Here is a 24,664-nt window from a genome sequence, read left to right on the forward strand (position 1 = left end):
TTCACCAATTTATCAAAGGATCTGATGAAGCATTTTAAAATATATGTACCTAAAAACAGCAGCATGGTAGTACAAATTTTTTCATTCTAAACTACTTGAGAGGCCTTAAACACCACCAGATGCTAAAATGACTCCCCATTTGAAATGTCTACAGCAACACAAGCCTGGAGTACTGTGTGATATTCGCAGGTGAGCTTCCTAGCATTCTACAAAACAATATTTCTACTGAAACTGTTTCTAGGGTCATGTTTCATAAAAAAGCTTCCTAGCATTCTACAAAACAATGCTTATACTGAAACTGTTTCTAGGGTCATGTTTCATAAAAACATCACAAACATTGAGAAATAACCTAACCATTACTGTGTAAAATGAATTCCAGTCTGTCATGATAGCTGTAGATGTCCTTAGTGCTGATTATCAGATATTTGATGATCCAGAACATGAGATGCCTCTTCTCACTTCCCCTGAAGTAGAATGGAACCAGGAGATTAACTTTGGCTAATAAGATGTGTGTCAATTTCAGGCAACATAGTTTATTGCCAGTTAGATTTTCCTGAGATCTTCCTCTTAACTCTGCCTCAGTACCAACAAGATTTGGTAGTTACTCCAGCAGTCTGAGTCCCGAAGTAAGGATGCTTGGAACAGCCTTGGTTTGTTGTTACTGCATTATAGTCTAACTCACCCTGACAGATAAAAGAGATGGGGCCTTCCCCTATTTGGGAATAAGAGTATCTACTAAATCTGGGGTTTTCAGTCCCCCCATAATATTTTAAGGAATGTTAGTCCCCTCATTGGCTCTAAGACACTACATCCTCAAAAGTTCCTTAGATGTCTAGGGCATTTGTCATTAAATTTTAAAAGTCTCAAAGTAATATTAAGATGATTATTATCCCTTTATTTAGCTAAAATTAACTGATCATCTGCGATGGGTCAGGTACTACTCTTACTCTAGGGAGGCAGCAGTGAACAAACTGCAAATGTGTCTTCCCTCCGACCTTGGTCTTGGTTTCTTCTTGTTTATATTCCTATTTTTTTTTTCCTTCCTGCTGTGTGTGTGCATATACCCAAATTTAATCTTTTTTAAAAATATTTTTTAGTTGTAGATTGGCACAATACCTTTATTTTTTTTTAATGTGGTACTGAGGATCAAACCCTGTGACTCACATGTGCCAGGCAAGCATTCTACCACTGAGCCACAACTCCAGCCCCCCAAGTTTAATCTTAAACAAGGCTCAGGCATAGCCTCCTGCTGAGTTCACATCCTCCTATGACACACAGTCAGGCCACAGAGAGAAACCATCTAATCACGTGAGACAGAACAAGCTCTTCACCCCTCCTCTTCCTACAGCATGGCTTCCTCTGGGCTCCCAACTGGGGTATACCTCAGAATCCTGATAGAGACTGGCCAAGCACCAGGCAAATTGGAGGCAAGGTAGGACAGCTGTTTGTGTGATCCTGATTGCTCTGTGGCACTTGGAGGCTTGCTGTGCTTGGGTCTCACTCTAACCCAGCCAACCTATCAGCTCTGTTATACACACAAAATCAAATAGCTAATGAGGTGCCAGGGGCTTGGTGTCCAGGAAGGGGTGAAAAAGCATTGCTGTGGTGTGGAAGAGGAGGGTCACTGGGGACTGAGATAGTGGTAGAAGACTTGAGAAGCCTTCCTGGACAGCACTGGACTTTGGACAAGCAGGCAGGAGAATACACAAAGCAGGGCCTTGCTTTCCAATTGCATCCTTAGCTGGGGGAGGCATGAAGGATTGGGATAAACCTAGTCCCTCATCAAAGTACTTCTGTTTTATATTCCTATTAGCAGTGGTTCCTAAGCTTTTCTGAGCTAAGGACAGATATATTTTAGCCTTCTAAATTAATGTCCCAGGAAGAGTGGTTTGCAAAGCATCGCTCTGATATCTACGTTAGGAAAATATTTCTGTTGTGCTTACTTTGAAACTACTGACACAGGCTGACACTTTCAGTTATGGAGAAGTAGCTCAAAATTCACACAAGTGTGCATGGCTAGGGCCAGAGCAGCCACGCAGCTCTGCGTTTGCTTGTGCTAAGCCCTGTGCTATTTCCACCTTAACTACATCTCTAGTACTCATAGCACATCAGCATCTTAACAGTTCTGAAAAGTGCAGTCAAACCTGTTTACCTTTATTTGATACATGGATTATGTTACATGGGCCAGAATTCCCAACCCAGCATACCTATTAACACTTGGCACAGAGGTGTCTGGAGGAAAACTGGTTTGGGAAATATAAAAAGCACATGCTGATCCATACTCAACTTTGTCAGATCATGCACAGTTTTCAGACTAAAATACAGAAACTCATTTACTCAGCAGGGTGGCAATGACACAGGACACTGTTAACTGGGTGATGACCACATGTACACAGAGCAGAGTCCACAGTATCTTCAGAACCAGGCAGAACTCTAATCAGCTCCAGCACATTCAAAATTAAAATGTCTCTTCCCACCAATACTGAAAACATACTTGAGGAGAAAGACATGGTTTTGGTTTGGATTCAGCCACAAAGACACTGCAGGCAAGTTGTTCCAGCACTGCTTCTGCTGAAAGACCTCGTGACTATCCCGGGCAGAGATGGCAGGAAGTGTTGGGGACAGGGATTTCTCTTCAGAAACCAGCTCCATCCTCAGCACTCACAGAACACATTAAGATGGGATCCTGAAACCAGACAGAATAAGAAGGCCTCCCACCAACACCTTCTGAGTCCCTAGAACAGGGATTTTACGCTACTATGCATACATCCATGTTGAATGGCAGATCCCCTTAAAATCTAAACAACTGGCCCAGTGCCTGTAATCCCAGCAGCTCAGAAGGTAGAAGCAGGAGGAGCCAGCCTCAGCAATTTAGCGAGGTGCTAAGTAACTCAGTGAGACCCTGTCTCTAAATAAAATACAAAATAGGGCTAGGGATGTGGTTCAGTGGTCAAGTGTCTGAATTCAATCCCTGGCACCCACCCACCCCCCAAAAAAAAATCTAAGCAACCAGGTTAGAAGTCATGTTATATTGTCTGCTAAGAGGCCCAAATTAGCTGTGCCTTGCCAGGCACCTTAGAATAACAATAGCTTGTAACTAGAGAGCATCGATAATGTAAAGATGCCATCTGGGGCTGGGGATGTGGCTCAAGCGGTAGCGCGCTCGCCTGGCACGCGTGCGGCCCGGGTTCGATCCTCAGCACCACATACAAACAAAGATGTTGTGTCCGCCGAGAACTAATAAATAAATATTAAAAAATTTAAAAAAAAAAAAAAAAAAAAAAAAAAAAAAAAAGATGCCATCTGGCTCTAGGACCACACATTATCTCTGATCCTCACACATTCAGGAAGCAGATGGCAACTGTGTGTGGCCCAGGTTTGTTCAAGGGCTCAAGTACAGTATCTTTCCCCAGTACCATGATCTCCCACATGCGATAACTAACATTAAGTTATCTGGAGTTTTTTTTACACCTTTGGCCACAGGAAAACCATTGGTTATGCTTTCTCTTCAAGAAACACAGCATGAGAGCAGGGAGGGTAGCAGGAGGAGCCCTTGCAGTCAGTGCCACAAGGGTCTCATAAAAAGCACACAACAAGATCATCATTCTCCAAAATGATCCATGTGTTTTTCCCTCTTGAGAGAGGTTATTTCATGAAGAAGGTGGATTTAAAAATATATCCTCTTCTCCCCTGAGACAATAGAGCAAGGAACAAATATTTTTTTGGTTCTGAAACAAAGAAACTGACTGCAGGTGTAAATTATTTAACCTGCAACCAATGTCCCTGCATGTGATCTTCGGTTTCACTGTTTTTATGCAGCTAAATAAACAGTGCCCAAGCTACAGTTTTAAGAGTTGCAAAGGAATTAAAGAATAAAAGAAAACTACCTGCTCCTGAAGGTCACCAGGAACCAACTACTCTCACCCCATCCCACCCACACACACTAGCAGATGAACAAATTAATCAGTAGCAATTAGCTGAGCAAAGGAGTCAAGAGGCAGAGGCAAATAAGTTCTTTATTGTTAAGAGATAAGGACAAAAGAGTGGGGCTACCAAGGGCTCAAGGCCATTCGGAAGAAAGCAGGGGGGGTACCCATGGGAGTTCTCAGAGGACTGCAAGGTGTGGCCCCAGCTGGCAGCCACACTCCCAACAGAGCTGCCTTGGCCCCTAAGGTTTTGTTTCCATGGAAGAGAGAAGAGTGTAGGCTGTTAATGCCCCAGGAAGCTGTGTTTGGTTTGATCTGAGCTTGGCCTCCATCACAAACACCTACTCAACCAGTGATCCTGACAGATTTTTCAAGCTGGGTTCTACTGTGTAAATAATTTTGCTATTTTGGAATCCTAAAGCCATAAATAAATTATGAGTAGAACTTTGAAGATTGCATTCAATTTCAGACTCATTTTTTTAAAAAATTTTATTTGTTCTTTTTAATCATATACAATAGCAGAATGTATTTCGAATCATTGTACACAAATGGAGCACAACTTTTCATTTCTCTGGTTGTACACAATGTAGAGTCACATCACATGTGCAGTCATACATGTACATAGGGTAATGATGTTCAACTCATTCCAGCATCTTTCCTACCCCCAAGCCCTCTCCCTTATCTTCCTTCCCCTTTGCCCAATCAAAGTTACTCCATTCACCCCGAGCCCCCACACACCCACCCCGCATCATGGGCTTATCAGAGAGAACATTCAGCCCTTGTTTTATTTTTTAAATTTTTTAATTTGTTTTAATTAGTTATACATGACAGTAGAATGCATTTATGCACTTTGATATATCACACATAGATAGGATATAATTTCTTATTTTTTTAAGTATACATGTTGCAGAATTATATTGGTCATATAGTCACATATATACATATAGTAATAATGTCTGTTTCATTCTACTATCTTTCCTATTCCCATAGGCCCTCTCCTCACTTCCCTTTACCTAATCTAAGATAACTCTATTCTTCCTTAGTGCCCCCCACCTTATTGTGAATTAGCATCCACATATTAGAGAAAACATTCGGCCATTGGTATTTTAGGATTGGCTTACATCACTTAGCGTGATATTCAGACTCTTCTTTTTTTTTTTAATCATACATTTTGAAATTTCCAACGTAAGTAAGCTCTAATACACACATTAAACACATAGGACACTTGTCAACAATAGTTGATCATAAGATATCGGTTGCAGGCAAAATAGAATTATTTTTGGATATCCAACTACTTAGAGTGTTATCCAATGAAGTGTAAAACTCTTGTTTTTTAAAAAAATCTAGAAAGTTTTATGTGGTTTGATGATATAATTGCACATGATTTTAGAAAACCACAGGATGGTCAGCATCTTTCTTGCCAAGAGAATGTCCACAGAATTTTACAGCAAATGCCACCCTGCCCCAAAAGCTCCATTTTCAGACCATTTAGATTAGTAATGGAACAAAAACAATGTACATGCAGAGGACACAGGAAGCACACTGCCTTCAAACCATACACATCTGAAGACATTTAACAATGCCGCTGGCATTAGGATTTTCTTTACAGCCTCCCTTTATCATGGACCTAGTTTTATGGATGAAGCTGAAACCCAGCAGGCAGGCATCCCCTTCTCCTTCCTGTTTGTTTTTTTTTTTTTTTTAATATTTATTTATTTAGTTCTCGGCGGACACAACATCTTTGTTTGTATGTGGTGCTGAGGATCGAACCCGGGCCACACGCATGACAGGCGAGCACGCTACCACTTGAGCCACATCCCCAGCCCCCTCCTTCCTGTTTTAATTCCTGGGCATCTCCCCACCCCAACATCCCTGAAAGCCCCCATTAGCCAAGTGGAAATAGGGCACTGCATTTCTCACTGAATGAGAAACCAGCAGGCCACAGCAGCTTTTTACTAGAGACTGATTAAGGCCAAGAAAGTAAACTGTACATTCTCAGAGGCCAGGTGTAAGTCTGGAAAGCCCAGTTCACTGAGACCCACTATCCTGACAGCCCACCCAGCATCTCTGCACCATCCAGCTAAGGGAGGTCCCAGCCATATTTCTGCCAGAGCAGGAAGCAGTGAGCTATGGAGTAACCAAACAGGGAGGGAGGCATCTCTATGTGCCCAAAGCCACCATTCCTGGAGCCTCCATGCTTAACCTACAGATTGGGGGACTACTGTTCAGCAGTGTTTGTAAATGGTGTCCCTAGCTCCAGGGATAATGGCAGCCCTTAAAATGTGTGACACTATGGCTCTCCTTAAAAATCATCTTCTGCTGTGGCTTTCTACTGTGGGTCAAATGCTGTGCTGGGATAGACACTGCCATAAGCATTTGCTCCTTTACACTTTTTTTTTTTTTTTTTTTTTTTTTTTTTGTCTATGCTGTCCAGGATGGCCTCAAGCTTACCATCCTCCTGTCTCAGCCTCCAGGGTAGCTTGGACTAAAGTATACACTACTGAACCCCATTTAATCTTCATTCCATCCTGAGAGGAACAAGATTGGTTAATTTTTAACTGAAATACAATTTACAAAATTCACAATTCAGTAGCTTTTAGTACATTCAAAGTTGTAGCCATCACTATTATGTATAATTCCAGAACATTTTCATCACTCCAAGAGATACACAGTTTTTGTTTTTCACAAGTGCTGAGGCTCTAGCCTGAGGCCTTGCACCTGTTAAGCAAGTGCTCTACCACTGAGCTACACCCCAACCAGGGAGCACAATTTTTAATCTTCATCTCAATGATAAGGAAAATGAGGCAAAGATTAAGCAACACTCCCAAGATCACACAGTCTCATTAATAGCAGAGTGAGACAGAGCAGTCCCCAGAACCCTCTGCAGTGCTGGGTATTAGTGAACATCCCCCAACTGCCTTGAGTTCCACTGCTCCTTTTCGTCCTGCCTCCCCTCAAACAGAGGGTGCTCCCCAGGGTTCTGCCTCTGCTGTACTCTCACCAGATACACAGGCATACCCAATAGATTTCCTGCTTCAGACTCCCACTCTCAGATCTACCGCCCCAGTCTAAACTCTTCTCTAAGCGCCAGGCCTCAACATTGCCCCCCTCTAAAATTAGGCATCTCTACCCTAACATCCCCAGGCACCCACATGGGAGTGCAGAAGTACCCTTTCCTAACTCAGTGGATGGCATCACCACTTAGCATAGCAATTTAAGAGCTGGAGATCTGTGGAGTCCCACAGTCCCAAATTTTGATCTCAGCTCTGCTACCAATTAGCTCTGTGAACCTGGGCACATTTACTGCTCTTCTCTGAGCCTCTATTTAAAAAATTGTTCAATGGGTGTTTTTTCCTATTTTTCGATAAAATTGATCAAGGAACAGTTCTGTGGCTGTGAAGATTAAATGTGAAATACTTAGTGCCATGCCTGGCATACAGAGAGTGTTAATTAATAGTAACCAGTATCATGGTATGTGGAAGGTCCAACAGAACTCAGACATGCCTGCCTTTACCACACTCAGGTCAGGGGTATGAAAGTGACTGGAAATGCATCACTACTGTCTTCCTTTGGTCCATACCACATTTTACTTATCTGTTCATCTTTCAATGACCACTTGGGTTGCTTCCACATTTTAATTATTGTGAATGATGCTATTATGAACATGAACATGGTGTACAAACGTCTGTTCAACTCCCTGCTTTCAATTCTTTTGGGTATATATACTTGGAAACAGAATTGCTGGATCATATGGTAATTCTATTTTTACTTTTCAGGGATCAAAATTTTAAGCCTAAGAGAAAAGAGATGAAAGTATGAAAATCAAAGTAACTTACTTTTTCTTTTTTAAAAATAGCTATATCCACTAAAAAGGCCTAGAAATAACAACTCAGCAATATTGAGCCCCCTTAGTTCCCAGAATGACATATCTAAATATTGTTTCCAGCTAAAAGGAACAAGGATTTCTCTGTGAAATGGCTAATTCAGGTCTGGAGGAGGATAACACATATATGTTATATATGTATATCCAAATTTTGATTTCTAAATACTAGCATTTTTCACTTAAAGGAACCAGGGTGCCTTAAAAACTTCCAGGACTAGGGTAAGAGTCCAAGATGTATCTGAATACTTTATACTCAGAGAATGAAAGGAGCAAAGTTGGGGATCAGTTTAAAGGGGCTCCCATTGGCCAAATCTGGGACAATGTGAGCATCAAAATAAATAATGGGGGCTTGGGTTATAGCTCAATGGTAAAACATGTGATTATCATGCATAAGGCCCTGGGTTCAATCCCCAGCAAGAAAGAAAAAGCGTTAAGTATAAAAATTACAAATAAAACCCAAACTCATGAGTTCATATGAATATAAATATATTTATATTCATATTTATATATATTGAAAAAGGGAAAACTCTTTCTTTTAGACAAAAGTTCAATTAATAAATACAGAAGGAAGGGTAGATTTATAAAATCACTTTTAGCAACCATCATAACAATACTTGATTTAGGCAATAATCACCAATGAACATTAAAACTAATGGATGAAAATTTGAGAAGTTGCAAAATATTTCACAGTCTAAAAGTATATCACCATAAAAATATCTAATCATCACATAGGAAAAATAACAACTTCACAATGGAGAGTGCTGGTAGACAAGGCTTTAACCAGGTTAAGATGACCAGTAGTGGAACAAATCTACATATTCACCTCTGATATTACTCACTGAAAAGATGTACCATCGTTTCTGTGGTATTCCTGACCATACCACAGGATAACCAGAATCCAAACAGGAGAAAACAACAGACAAACCCAAATTGAGTGATGTTCTACAAAATAAGTGGCCTGTATTCTTCTAAAATGTCAACAACATAAAACAAGGGATGAGGGACTATTTCAGACACAAGGAGATCAGAAAGACATGGCAAGTAAATGCACCACACAATCCAGACTTTCTTTTGAGACAAAGAGGAAACATAAATAAGATCTACAGATTAGCCAACAGTATTAAATCAGTGCTGATTTCTTTGTTTAGGTTATTATACTGTGGTTATGTAAGAAAGTGATCTTTTCTTTAGGAAACTAAAGTTTTTAGAAATAAAAAAGCAAGGGCTGGGGTTGTGGCTCAGCAGTAGAGCCCTTGCCTCGCATGTGCGAGACCCTGGGTTCGATCCTCAGCACCACATACAAAAATAAATAAGTGAAATAAAGGTGTTGTGTCAACTGAAAAATAAATATTAAACAAAAGAAATAAAAAGGCATCAAGTTGGTCTGCGATTGTGGCTCAGTGATAGAGTGTGCTTGCCTAGTATATGAGAGTCACTGGGTTCGATTCTCAGCTCTGCATATAAATGAATGAATAAAGTAAAGGTCCATCAACAGCTAAAATATATATTTTTAAAAAGGCATCAATCTGCAATGTAGTCTTCAACAGACTTAAAACATACATAAATATATAGATATGCAATTATAGACAGAAAGAGAAAGAAAACTAATGTGATAAATATTTGATATTTGGAGACTCTAGGTGAAAAAAAACACTATTTTTGTACTACTCTTAAAATCTTAAAAATTATTTCAAAATAAAGTCTTTTATTTACTTATTTATTTTTGGGTACCGGGTATTGAACTCGGGGATGCTCGATCACTGAGCCACATCCCCAGACCTATTTTGTATTTTATTTAGAGACAGTGTCTCACTGAGTTGCTTAGTGCCTCACTGGCTTTGAACTTGTGATCCTCCTAGCTCAGCCTCCTAGCTCAGCCGCTGGGATTACAGGCGTGCACCACCATGTCCAGCTTCAAAATAAAGTCTTTAATGACCGCCAAATATTGGAATATATTAAATGTGTAAGGTTCCACAAGTTTGTATTGAGATTATGAAGGGGAAGAACAATGTTTGTCATTTAAAATTATTATTTTTTTTTTAGAGAATTTTTTTAATATTTCTTTTTTAGCTTTCGGCGGACACAACGTCTTTGTTTGTATGTGGTGCTGAGGATCGAACCCGGGCCGCACGCATGCTAGGCGAGCGCGCTACCGCTCAAGCCACATCCCCAGCCCCCATTTAAAATTATTCATCAACTTTTCACCAAAAGGTTGATGAAAGTATCAGTTTGTTATTAGAAAAACTGATAAAAGAAAAGAGTCAAGCATTTACTTTGCTTTTTCTGAACAAAGTGCACTTCATGGTAATCAAATGGATGATGAGAAAAATTCCTTAAAGAATTCCTGCTAATAAACACAGAAGGAAAAAAAGAGAAAAATCACCATTTTGTAATGCATCTAGTCCAGGGTCTCTGAATGGTAGCTAGACTCAACCAAAAAATACTCTATAGCTAATCTATTCGCTTACCAAAGTCATCCCCATCAAGATAACTTTCTTCCACTAAAGCTTTCTCTGGTTCATTTCTCAGCCCAGACCATTTTATCTCTAATTTCCTGCAGCCCTTGCTCTACGCCAGAGATTCATATATTTGGGTTCACCTGGGAATCTTTTCAAAGACTGGATACCCATGCTGCATTCCAGAACAGGTTCTCCAACTTGGTCTTATTGCTACTTTAAATGGGCTCAGTCTTTCTTGTGAGGGGCAGTCCTGTATACTGTATGATGCTTAACAGCCTCCACCCACTAGGTGTCAGTACTCAACACACACCAGGGGTGACAACAAAACATGACAAACATCTAAACGGGATATTGATTGGAAGGGGCCAAATCTCCTCTCACTCCCATGAGAAAGGACTGATCTGGGCCATGATCATCAAAGGCTATTAAAGTCACTAGGTAAAAGGTTGATGAGGAACTATAAGTTAATGGCCCAGCACCCACCAATCAATCTCACTGAAACTGAGACAACAGTTGCTACTGCCTGCCTGCTGATGTGTCTGCAGTGGGACACATGTGGCAGGTCGATACAGCTCTCTTATACTGCCTCCCAGCCCCACCCAAACCTCCAGGGGTCACCAGGTCATGGGAAATGGAAGAATGAAAGGAGAAGATTAAAACTACACTCAGGAGGCTATTGGTCAAAGCCAAAACTTGGAACCAGCTTCAACAAATAAACAGCACAAAAGAAGGGGAGTGGGCTCTTAACATATCAAGCAAATGGAATTGTGGATCTTGTTTAGATCCTAATTCAAACAAACCAAAAAGGCACTGGAACAAGTTAACATATACTGGTTATTAGATATTATTAAGAAATTATTATTTAGATGCATTATTGACATAAAAAAATTTTGGTGTTTTTTGCAGTACTCGGTATTGAACCCAGGGGTACTCTACCACTGAGCTACATTCTGATCCCTCTCTATTTTTCGAGAGAGGGTCTCACTAAGTTGCTAAGGCTGGCCTAAAACTTGTGATCCTCCTGCCTCAGCAAACTTCCTGAGTTTTGGGGATTACCAGTATGTGCCATCACACCTGGCATAGAAAAAGTTCTTAACTGGTGGAGACACACACTATTTACAGTTAAGATGCAATGCTATCTCAGACTTGCTTTAAAAATTACAACAAAAAATGAAGGGAAGAGTTGGTGAAATAAAAATGAAAAACAATGATCACTGTTAATGCAGGATGAAGACACATCAGGATTTGTCATGCTATGTTTTTACTAGTATATGTTTGAAAATTTCCATATTAAAAATCTAAAGTTTTTAAGAATGTTGAAGAACATACCCAGAATATAAGATCAAAACTCAAATAAATAGTAACAAAGTAATCCAGCTAAAAAAGTAGGTAAAGCATATGAACATACCACTTCATGAAAGATGACAGAGAAGGCAAATAAGCACATGAAAGACCTTCAACATCCTTAGCCATTAGGGAAATACTAATTAAAACCACTAAAACATTTCACACCCACTAGAATGGTTATAACTTTTTTTTTAAAGAGAGAGAGAGAGAAATTCTTTTAATATTTATTTTTTAGTTTTCGGCGGACATAACATCTGTGTTTGTATGTGGTGCTGAGGATAGAACCCAGGCCGCACGCATGCCAGGCGAGCACGCTACCGCTTGAGCCACATCCCCAGCCCCGGTTATGACTTTAAAAATAACAACTATCAAAGGATGGCCAGGATGCAAAGTTGAGCTTCACACACTACCATTAGAAATGCAAAATAGGATAGCCACTCAGAAAATGATTTGGCAGTTTCTTATAAACATATATTGGCCACATGGCCCTGAAATCCCACACATAGGTTTTACCCTAGAGAAATGGAAATTAAAATCATACAAACACCTATACCCAAATGTTCATAGGAGCTCTATTCATTATCATCAAAAATTGGAAACAACCCAAAAGTTGTTTAGTGTGTACATAAGCAAGCAGTGGTACATCCACAAAATGGAATACTACTCAGCAACGAAGAGGAACAGATACACCTAACAAGAATAAACCTGAAAGGAACTATGCTAAGAGAACAAAGCCAGACTCCAAAGCTCCATACAGTACAATTCTATTTACGTGAAATTCTGAGGAAGGCAAACCTATAAGGAAGGAATCAAGCCACAGGTTGTCAGGCATCAGCTGCAGAAGAGGGAAAGGACAAGGATGTAGCTCAGTGGTTGTTGTGGTCAGCTCTTTTGTTGCTGTGACTAAATGACCCAACCAACACAACTGTAGCAAAGGAAGAGTTTATTTGAGGGCTCAAAGTTTCTAAGGTCTCAATCCATAGACAGCCAGCTCCATTCCTCAGTGCTCAAAGTGAAGTAGAACATCATGGTGGAAGAGTGGGGCAGAGGGAAGCATCTCACATCATGATCAGAAGCAGAGAGACTCCACTCACCAGATACAAATATATACCCAAAGCCATGCCCCAATTCCCACCTCCTCCAGCCATATCCCACCACTCCATAGTTAATCCTTTTCAGAGGATTAAATCATTGATTAGGTTTAGACTCTCAGAACCCAATCATTCTTCTCTGAACCTTCTTGCACTATCTCACACGTGAGCTTTTGGGGGACACCTCCCATCCAAGCCATAATAGTGGTAGAGTACATGCTTAGCACGAACAAGGCCCTCGGTTCCATTCCCAGCGTACACACGTGAATAAATACACACAGAAACAAAAGCATTACTCACAATGTGAACAGTGCTCATCTCTGATTAATGAGATTCCAGGAAATCTGTTTGTTTCTTTTAATATACTGGTATTTTCTGATTTTTTTCCCCTCAAATTGGTGTTGTATGATTTCCTTAAAAAGCAATTTTAAGACAAGCAGATAGAAAGATAAGGAAAAGTTCCTCCATAAAGCCTTTCCCAATCCCTCACCTATTGTATATTCCTGTCACTGAACCTTTGAACCTTAAGTCTGTGTAGGTTAGAGTCTACCTGCAGCACCCGTCTGGCTAATGATTTTTGGTGACATCAGTTATGCTGAAGCTGAATGCCTGTCAGTTAAGGATGAAGCAAAAGACTTTTAATTTTTAGTGGGGAAGAGGGTTTACAAATCTTTTCTCTTCTAGAATTTTGCTCTGTTTTCACATCCACAGCAAAAATCTATTTATTAATATGAAAAGGTATTAAGTACAAACTTTATTAAAATGGATACTTCTACATGATTCTTACACATGCCAGGAATACCCCAGAGTGATATTTAAAACATTTTCTTACAATAAAAACAAAACAAACAAAAAAGTCAAATCAAAACACTACAACACTGTGACTTATCTCTAGCATAAGGAAACCAATCGGGAAGCCAATAGCCTATTTGCTACAGACAACAAAAACAAATTAGAAAGCTTCCAAATATCACAGTTTTAGGATTTCAGTTCAATTAATGAAGTAGGTCCAACTCCAGCCTGTCTCTCCACTGAATGCTGCTACCAATGATGGAAACAATGCCTGCAGCAGGTTTTCAGAGCAGGATTCTGAAAAATAAATAGTAGTAGGCAGATGGAGAAGACGCCCAGAATTCAAAGCGCTCGTGAGCTAGCAGACAGATTCTTGTTTTTCCTCCAATATCCCCAAGCTTAGACCCAAGGGAACCTCAAATGCAGAAAAGAGAACCAGGTACAAAGCCAGGACAATCCCTCTAGTTCTGGCTAGAGAAGGTATTAAGGGAATTACTGACACTCATAGACATTGAAGAAATCCTAGGTTTTATTTTCCTTTCTATATTTTTTTCCTAATTTTCTCTTATCTCCTAGATCCCAGGCAATCCTGAGCAGCCGAGGCAGATGCAAATTCCCACAGTTCTGAGGATGTAGAATTTTCGTGTACCTTCAGAGGAACTAGGGTTCCTGTGCTTTCTGCCTTTCCCTGTCCTCCCACCATGCAACCTAGAACACTGAACACAGTGTGGGAAAGGTACAACAGAGCAGGGTAACTAAGCGGCCAGCTTTGTGTTCACAGACCCAAAAGGGGATTCTAAGGAACTGGAGAGTATCTAGGAGATAGAATAAATTGGAAAGCAAATCCAGAAGTTGTTTATAAACTTCTGGACTCATCCCAAGTTTACACATGTAGATCTGACTCTAAATAGCACAACAGAGACTTTGAGAATTTAACTATGGGATAGATCACCACCCAGGTCCCAGACTGACCACTGAAATGAAACATCCAAATAGCATTGCAAAGATTTTGAAAGAACTGCTATGGAATCCTCACCCGCCAAATGACTGGTCCAAACCGACCACTTGAATCCAACCAGGCTGACTGCTTTCCGAAGCAAAACAGGCCAAAATCAACATTCTTCATAGCATTTAAACAAGACCAGATTCATAACATAACCATCAAATGCCCATGATATAAACCAAAAATGACTTGGCAAACAAAGAAACACCAGGAAAATGAATGGAAAGAGAGTCTCAGCAAAGACACAGAAGATATAAAGAAACAAGTAGAAATTTTAGAACTATAAAGCACATATCCATAAAAAAAAAAATGGGTGAGTTCAGTAGCAGAATGTAGTTGACAGAGGAAAAGGATCAGTGAACTTGAAAATAATCTGAATTACAAAGAGGGGTAAAAAGTGAACAGAACCTTAGGGTCTTATGGAACAATATGAGAAGATCTACTATCTATGTAATTTGAGTTCCAAAAAGACAGGAAAAAGATTAATAAACAGAAAAAGATTTTGAGGAAATAATAGTTTCAACTTTCCCATATTTGGCAAAAGACATCAATTTAAAGATTCAAGCCCAGTGTGGTGGCACACACCTATAATCTTAGCGGCTATGCGACTGAGACAAAAGGATTGCGAGTTCAAAGCCAGCCTTGGCAACTTAGTGAAGCTCTCAGAGACTCAGAGACTTAGAGAGACCCTGTCTCAAAAAATAAAAATGGTTGGAGGTGTCACTCAGTGATAAAGCACCTCTGACTTCAACCCCCAGTACAATAAAAAAAAAGAAAAAGGAAGAAAGAAAGATTCAATAAAAATCAATTGTGTGCTCAAATGTATCATTCATACTCAAACACTGAAAATGAATAAAGTTTGAAAGCAGCCAGAGGAAAATGATGCATTTTACACAGGCAGACAATTATCTGAATGATTTTAATGATGATGCAGAAACTTATCATTAGGAACAATGAAGGCTAGAAAGAAGTGGAATAACATTTTAAAGTACTGAGAAATTGACAACCTATAATGCTATATCCTTCAGGAATATAGGTGAAATAAAGACATCCTCAAGTAAAGGACAAGAAGAACTTAGCCAGGAAAACTACTACAAATGAAATGCTGCAAAGTTATTCAGATAGAATGAAAATTAATCCAGAGGTGCTGGGGATGTGGCTCAAGCGGTAGCATGCTCGCCAGGTTCGATCCTCAGCACCACATATAAACAAAGATGTTGTGTCTGCCGAAAACTAAAAAATAAATACTAAAAATACTAAAAAAATTCTGTCTCTCTCTCTCTTTAAAAAAGAAAGAAAGAAAGAAAGAAAGAAAGAAAGAAAGAAAGAAAGAAAGAAAATTAATCCAGAGACAAACCAGGAACATAAAAGAAAAGCCACAGAAATGGTTAAATCCTAGGTAAATACAACATGCAATTCCTCTCAATTTCTTTAAACTCTGTGTGATAGTTAAGAGCAAAATTAGTAACACTACCAAATAGGGTTTCAATGTATGTGACAAATAAAACAAGGGAGGAAAAGGGAACTATGTAGTGGCAAGGTTTCTATATTTCATTGGAAGTAATAAAATATCAATTATAAAATAGACTGTAAGAGGTTAATGTAAAGTTAATTATGTATAATGTAATTCCTAGAACAAATACTTAAAAACTGTATAAAAAGGCTGGACATGATGGCACATACCTGTAATCCCAGAACTCAAGAGGCTGAGACAGGAGGATCACAAGTGTGAGGCTAGCCTTAGTAACTTGGCAAAACCAGGGAACCTCCTCAACTTTAAAAAGACCATCTAAAGAAAATATACAGCTAACATCAAACTTAGTGGGAAAGAATGAATGCTTTCTTCCTAGGAAACAGACGTTGATGTCTGCCATCACCACTCATACTCAACATCATACTTGAAGACCTAACCAGTGCAAAAAAAAACCCCAACTAAACAAACAAATAAATGAATAAAATACATACAAATTAGAAAGGAAGCCTGTAATCCCATGACTACAGAGGCTGAGGCAAGATGGTCCCAAGTTCAAGCTGGGCTCAGCAACTTAGTGAGACCCTATCTCAAAATAAAAAATAAAAAGGGCTGGCGATATTGCTCATTGGTTAAAAACCCCCTCTGTTTTCAATCCCCAGTACCAAAAACAAAAAAACTCACAACTGTCCCAATTCATAGAAGCATAACTGTCAATGTACATAAGTAGATAATCCCAAAGTAATCTATAAGAAAGCTCCTAAAATAAATGAGTTAACAAGACTGCAAGATATGGAGCCAACATTAAAAAAATCAATCACTGGTCTGGGGTTGTGGCTCAGCAGTAGAGCAGTTTGCCTAGTACGTGCACAGCCCTGGGTTCTATCCTTAACACCACATAAAAATAAATAAATAAAAATATAAGTATTGTGTCCAACTACAATTAAAAATAAATATTTTTTTAAAAAATCAATCATTTCTACACTCTAGCAATAAATGATCATAAACATAAAAGAAAAAAGTATGTGTGATGTGTGTGCATATGTACATCTCAGTTATCACAGCTCTGAAAAGAATGAAATACTTTGATATAAATCTACCAAAACATGCACAGGAACTAAACACTGAAAACTATAAATCATTGAATAAAGAAATCAAAAGATAGCCTAAATAAGTGAACGGGTCTACTGTGAGCATGGTGGAAAAAATATAATTAAAATAACAATTCTTCGCAAATTAATCTACAGATTTAACACAATCTCAAAATCCTGGCAATGTATCTTTTAGAAATAAGCTGATCCCAAACTTTATATGCAAAGTCAAAGGAACCAAAATCAGCTAGTCATGTTGGATCCCTACGAGGGCTCTGTCCTAAGAATGGATTATTGTCACTATAAAAAGGACACACAGCAGCTCTGCTTCTGACATGTGAGCACATAGTTTTAGTTCGTTTCTGCCCCTCTATCTTCTGTTACATAGGATGCAGCTAGAATGCTTCATCTGATGTTGGCACCTTGATCTTTAGCATCCCAGCTTCCAGAACTGAGAGAATAAATTTCTGTTCTTTATGAATGACCCAGTCTGTGCTATTACGACTTGGTCTGAGTGACTTTGAAAAAGAACTAAATTGGAAAACTCTTACTACTTGATTTTAGTTACTATAAAGCTACGACATTTTTTTTCCTGGTACCAGGGATTGAAGTCAGGGGCACTTAGCCACTGCCACATCGCCTGCCCTATTTTGTATTTTATTTAGAGACCAGGGTCTCATTGAGTTGCTTAGTGCCTCACTGTTGCTGAGGCTGGCTTTGAACTCAAGATCCTCCTGCCTCAGCCTCCCCAGCCGCTGGGATTATAGGCATGTGCCACTGTAAGGGCTAGTAAAGCTACAATAATTAAGACAAAGAGATGTTAATAAAAGGATGGATAGGCTAATCAATGAAACAGAATAAAGAGTGCAGAAACACAAATAAAACCAACTGACTGTTGACAACAATGGAGAGATGGTTCAATGAAGAGGAATAGTCTTTTCAACAGTGTTGGAACAGCTGGACATCAACAGGCAAAAATCTAAACCTCAACCTAAACATTTCACCTTGAATAAAAACTTAAAAGAGATCACTGACCTTAATGTAAAATGTAAAACTGCGAGAAAATGGGGAAAAAAATCTTTATATACTGACATTCTTAAAAATAATACCAAAAGCACAATTCATGAGGGGAAAAAACTGATAAATTTCATGAAAATGAAAAACCTGTTCTGCAAAAGAGACTGCTAAGAGGATGAAAAGACAAGCCAGAGACAGAGCTAAAATATTTGCAAGTCACATATCTGACAAAAGTAGTAGAATTATAAAAATTCATCACTTAGAAAACAAACTGTCCAATAAAAAAGAAATGACTTGGATAAGTCATCCAAGAGAAAATATACATTACAAATAAGCACAAGATGCATAACATCATTAGCCATTAAGAGAAATGCAATTAAAACCACCATGAGCTGTCACTACTACTACAAAGCTATTACCAATTAGACATGCACATACCCTCTGACCCAGCAATTATCTCCTAGGTATTAAGCCCTGTGAAAGAAAAAGCTATGTTCACATAAAATAATATATGATTATTTATACTAAATATCATAATCATAATCACCAAAAATTGCAGACAACCCAAATGTCCTTCAACAGGATGAATGAGTAAAGAAACTGAGGTACAGCTGGGCATCTATACTCCCAGCTACTCAGGAGGCTAAGGCAGGGGGACTTCTTGAGCATAAGAGTTCAGGACCAACCTGGGCAACATGGAAAGACTCCTACTCTTAGTGGGAAAAAAAAGAAAGTATCTGAGATACATACCTACAATGGCAAACTACTCATCCATTAAAAAAAAAATGAACTATTGATAAAACACAACCACATGAATGAATCTCAAGTGCATTATACAAATGAAAGACAGTCTCAAAAGTACATATTGTATGATTTCATTTCTATAACATTCTGGAAAATACAAAGCTATAGTCATGAGAAACAGATGCGTGATCACCAAAAATTGGGAGAGACTATGAAAGAATAAATGTTGTGGGCTAAAACTCTTCTGTATCCTAATGTGGTAATGACTAAATGAATGTGTGCATGAGTGCATATGTGCATGTATACATTAAAACTCACAGAACTGTACATCAAAATTTTTCAATGTACTGCATATTAATTTTAAAAACAGAATAGTGGAGACGACCACCATTGTTGGCATGTGCCCAAGCTTCTATAATGCAAATTTTTGCCAGTTTATTTATGCTCTCAAAGAAAATGATGTACATTCCCTAATTAGATTTTTTTGTTTAATTCAAATTCAAGATATGACAAATTATAAATTAGTTTTAGTTATTTCTTCCAGATTCAAAAGAGAAAACACAGCCTTCAATTTTGCCACTCAATCTTGAAACAAAAGATGAATTTTCAAAATGGTAACCAAAACAAAAGCAAGACAGTGTCTACTAGACAGGGCCAACCAGAAAGGCTAAAGCATACTGCTCAGAAATTTGCTGTACACATGATTTGTACTCTTTGGTACATATTCTGTATTTCCATAAAAGGTTCTTAAAAGCACCGGGTACAGAGGCACACATCTGTAACCCCAGCAACTTGGGAGGCTGAGGCAGCCTTAGTAACTTAGCAAGATCCTATCTCAAAATAAAAAGGGTTAGAACCTGGTGGTAAAGTGCCTCTGGGTCTAACTCCTAGTTAAACAAAAGTTCTTAAAAACAAAAAACAAAAATTTCTTAAAAGTAACAATGTAAATTTATATTTGTAATTCCAAAAGCCAGTAGGTTTTATACCCAATGATGAACTATAGAACAGCATTTATAATATCCCATTTCTTTAGGTTTGCACACCCAGAAACAAGTCTAGAATGACACACCTAATTACTAATGAAGGTCATTCTAACTGATGAGAACACTGGCAATTTTTACTTGTTTCTTCATTTTTCCACTATAGTCTGATTTTCTTTTAAACAGACACAAATATTTTTATAATCAGAAAGTAATTTTTTTTCCATCCTGGAAAATGACATTCAAGTTAAAAATGTGGTATTTATAACACAGACAAATGTGTATATGAATTTAACTGTGAGCTCCTTGACATAAAGGAGCTTTGTAAGCCTCGTCCAGCACCAGATTCCCCAAAGACACTTCGCCAGATGTGAGGCTGGAGCAGGAAAATGGAAATAGGGAAGGTTTCTCAAGAGAAGCAGTAACTTGGAGAGTCTGAATAAAGGGGAGTAAGGAATCAGACCAGTGGCAAGGGTGACTGGATGGAAGTAACAAAGAGGGAGAGTGGCTACTGGGAGAGAACAAAAGTATACAGGGGGACATGGACATGTGGAAGAGGTGTCAGGGAAAGAGCAGAGCTGAAGCAAAGGCCTGTCAAGGGGACAGAAAGAGTGGTTTCATGGAAGACCAGTGTCTGACCCCTCCTGGAGCTGCCCATCCCATCCCTACTCCTTTCCCCTCCTGCTCCAAGGGAAGTGGCCCCAAGCTGTTCCTCACATAGGGTGTCAAGCTCAAGACCTTGAGATATCATACACAAGGGGGATGGGTACCTCGCAGCAGGGCACCAACCCCCCTAACTTGGCCTAGCTGGGGAAAACTCCACCCAGTCATACGCTCTCAGGGATTTAATCACCAACAGCAAACTGGCATCAGAGAGAGCAGGTGATCAGGAAAGAACATTTTAAATACAGTCTATCAGAACAGATCATCCGTATAATCTATTACATGTAGAAAACGTAATGCCTGCAACTTTACTTTAACATTTAAGACTCCTCTGACCCTTAAGAGTTACTGGGGGCAGTGGCACACATCTGTAATCCTAGTTGCACAGGAGGCTAAGGTAGGAGGATAAAAAGTTTGAGGCTAGCCTCAGCAACTTAACAAGATCCTAAGCAACTCGATGAGAAAATGCCTCAAAATAAATTAAATCAATTGGGATGTAGCTCAGTGGTAAAGCACCCCTGGGTTCAATCAACACCCCCCACCCCCGACAAAAAAGTTGTTTTGGGAGGTTATGCGAGTATAAAACAGAAAATGCCTAAATGTACACACCATAGATTCTGAATGTTGTACTGCACTGTGTGCAGCCAGTTAACAGTGCAATGTGGCTTGTTCTACTAGGCCTCTTAATAAGGCATTCATTCCTTAAAGCCAGGGATTGTGTTTTCCCCTGCAAACGAGTCAGGCAGCAATGTTTTTCACATACTTCCCCTTGCAGTCTACTTACTTTCAAACACAGTATTTTCTCCTCTTGGCAGGGATCCACAGGTACCAAGAATACTCCTTCCCTTTTAGTTTGCACCTTCCACTTGCTCCTTGACAGACTCACTCATGGGACTCTTTCAGGCCAATGATGGCCAGTCCTCAGCTGTCTAGACAAGACAGTGCCATATCCTGCCCTTCATATTGGGGCCATAGGCCCTGTATCACACCAGCCGATTTTTGTCCTCAAGTTCTCAGACCAAGGCAGTCAGTGTTCATGAGTCCCTGGCAAGCACAGACAAGCCTGACAGATGGGTAACCCTGCATAAGTTGGCAGCTCTTGGTTGGCCTCAGGCTAAAGCAAGGCCAGAGTGGCACTGGGCAGAGCCAACATCACTTTCAGACAATATCGGGTCACAGTCTATGAAGGGAGCTCATGGGTCCTTTGGGGCTCCGGGGCCACAGGATGCCTTGACCAGGCAAGCTAGAAAGAAAAATTGAGCACTACTGAGTAAAAGTAAAAGCCCCAAGGTTAGTGAGCCCCAGTTGCTGCCTTCCAGTTTCTCTTGAAGGCCTGGATTTCCTGCAGCAAATCCAAAGGAACCCCATGAACCTACACGTGGCAACTGAGAGCTGACCAGTACCCGCTGCAGTACTAGCAGCAGCCTGGCCATTCACGAAGGCCTCTTGCACATCTCAGCAGAAACCCCAGAGTGGAAAGCCCATGGTAGTTTGCACCCACCTCTGGTTTAGTTGTGGTGTCCCCCCAAAGCTCATGTGAGACAATGCAAGGAGGTTCGGAGGAGAAATGATTGGGTTATAGCCTTAATCCAATCAGTGACTTAATCCCTAGTGGGATAAACTGAGTGGTAACTGAAGGTAGATGGGGTGTGGCTGGAAGAAGTAGTTAATTGGAGATATGGCTTTGGGGTATATATTTTATACCTGGAGAGTGGAGATCTCTCTCTCTCTCTCTGCTTTCTGATCATTATGTGAGCTGTTTCCCCTCTACTGCACTCTTCCACCATGATGTTCTGCCTCACCTCAAGCCTCAAGGAATGGAGCCAGCCTTCTACGGACTAAGACCTCTGAAACTGTGAACCCCTAAATTAATCTTTTCTCCTTTACAGTTGTTCTGATTGGGTCCTTTAGTCACAGTGGTGAAAAAGCTGATTTAAAAAACTACCCAATGGTAGTTTTGATAACTTAAGTTTTGACATTTGATAACTTAGGTTTTGAGAGAAACTCTGAGTTTTTAATTATATCCAACAAATGAAAGCTCTAGCTAAAATAAATTGGCAAGTCATCTGTTTATCTGTATTCATTCAGTCAGTCATTGGTTTTGAATGCATCATCATCTGCACACATGGAAGAAAATGCTGGAAGGTACTGCATATGCTTATTAATTCAAAATAAATCTGTTTTAAATACTGTATGTGGAGCATATCTGAAGTACACTTTTGCTTGGTTTATAATCACACTCCTATTTAACTTATCATCACAGTTAAGCCATGTCTATAAAATAAATGTCCCAATTAAATAATCAAGACATAAGCTACTGGGAGAGCATTTGCCTAGTATTCCAAAGACCCTGGGTTTGATCATCTAGCACTATCAAAAGATAAAAATTAAAAATTAAAAAAATAACACAAGCCGTTCCATACAGTACAATTCGGATGAGATCCTGGTCTGGATGGGAGCTTAGCTTGACCAGAGGATAGCAAATTTAAAATGGCAACCCCCTCTGAGCTGACAAATTGAGAATGGACAACCTTTCCTCCCAGTGGATACTCCAGACCTGGGACATATGACTGGACAAACAGAGCATTCAAGTTGGATCTCAGCCTCCCTCATCCTCTCAACTAGACTAATTGTGCAGTACACAACCTATCCAACTGTGCAAAGTGGCCTTAGACTATAGTGACTTACAGAAGGATGTTGGGGAACTTTCTTTATTCTTCTTCTTTTTTTAAATATTTTTTAGTTGTAGATGGACACCATACTTTATTTTATTTATTTTTATTGGTGCTGAGGATTGAACCCAGTGCCTCACATGTGCTAGGCGAGCGCTCTACCATTGAGCCACAACCCCAGCCCCTCTTTGTTCTTCTTTGAAAAGAAGATCATTGAGTCAATCTGATTAAATTCTGTACTTGGAAGGTCTAAATGATCTGTGTGTTAAGTATTAAGAAGTTTACTGTTGCAGGGCACAATGCCACAGTCTTATAATCCCAGCTGTTCAGAAGACTGAGGTAGAAGGATAGCAAGTTCCAGGGCAGCCTCAGCAACTCAGCAAGGACCTAAGCAACCAAGACCCTGTCCCAGGGTCATACACATAAACATAAAAAGAGCTGGGCACATAGCTCAGCAGTAATTACCCTGGGTTCAATCCCCAGTTTAAAAAAAAAAAAAAAAAAGTAGTGGTTTACAACTGTATACAGCTACATTTTTTTTTTCCAAATTTAACTTTGTTTTCATTTATACCAATCTGGTCCTGAGACACAATAATAGATTTTATAATTGTTTGAAAAAAAAATGCAAGCAGCCTTCAGAACTCCATGGAGCTAGACACAATGTTCTACAAACCACTGGCCCTGCAGGGCTCCCCTTGGGCTTCATTCAGCCTGGCAACTTCATTCATCTAACTAGCTTGACAACTCCTGGGCCTCTAAAGCTGAAGCTTTTCCAAAGCATCCAACAAAGATGATGGAAGTGAAGTGCAGGCATACGCAGCATCTGCCAGGCAACCTTACCACAAAGCCTTGGAGCCAAATACCACAGGAACACACTCACCAACATCCTTGCCATTGCCGTGTACTTCAGTACCACACACACCATCATGCAATGCAGAATGACTTACCTGTGACAGTGGGGGCCTTTTTGCCCAGTTTCAGCTCCAAAACCACACTCTACAAAGAATATAGACAAATATGCTGACAAATTATCCTGATCTCACTTCACTAGCATAAAAATTAAGGAACTAAAAAGCAAAAGTACATCTATCAACAAGAAGGGTATCTTAGGGGCTTGGGATGTGGCTTAAGTGGTAGCGCGCTTGCTTGGCATGTGTGAGGCTCTGGGTTTGATCCTCAGCACCACATAAAAATAAAATAAAGATATTGTATCCACCTAAAACTAAAAAATAAATATATATATATAAAAGAAGGGTCTCTTAAATCCAAGTCTGGGGCTCCTCACCAGCTGCCTGGTCCAGTATATTCACTCAGGCAATTTGCCTAGACTGGAGTCCTTTAAACAGAAGAGCAAAGATGAAGGCTTGATTTGTCATATATAGTGTTTCTTTCCTAAGCTACTATCCTAAAAATGCCTAAGGCTCTTCACAATTCATTAATCTCCCCCATAATCACATAATGGAATAAGAAAGATTATCAAGGGGTTGGGGGATGTAACTTAGTGGTAGAGTGCTTGCCTAGCATG

At 39.6% G+C, this 24,664-nt stretch overlaps 1 protein-coding gene across 2 annotated transcripts in view; it reads right to left on the minus strand.

Annotated features, from left to right (window-relative positions):
* Window positions 1-24,664, minus strand: part of Cmtm4 (CKLF like MARVEL transmembrane domain containing 4) — a 60,203-nt gene that overhangs the window by 22,530 nt on the left and 13,009 nt on the right. The window lies entirely within an intron of this gene.

This window comes from Marmota monax, unplaced genomic scaffold (assembly GCF_021218885.2).
Source record: "Marmota monax isolate L192 unplaced genomic scaffold, Marmota_monax_Labrador192_F-V1.1 WCK01_AAM20220418_F8-fsc00024, whole genome shotgun sequence".
NCBI classification, from domain to species: domain Eukaryota; kingdom Metazoa; phylum Chordata; class Mammalia; order Rodentia; family Sciuridae; genus Marmota; species Marmota monax.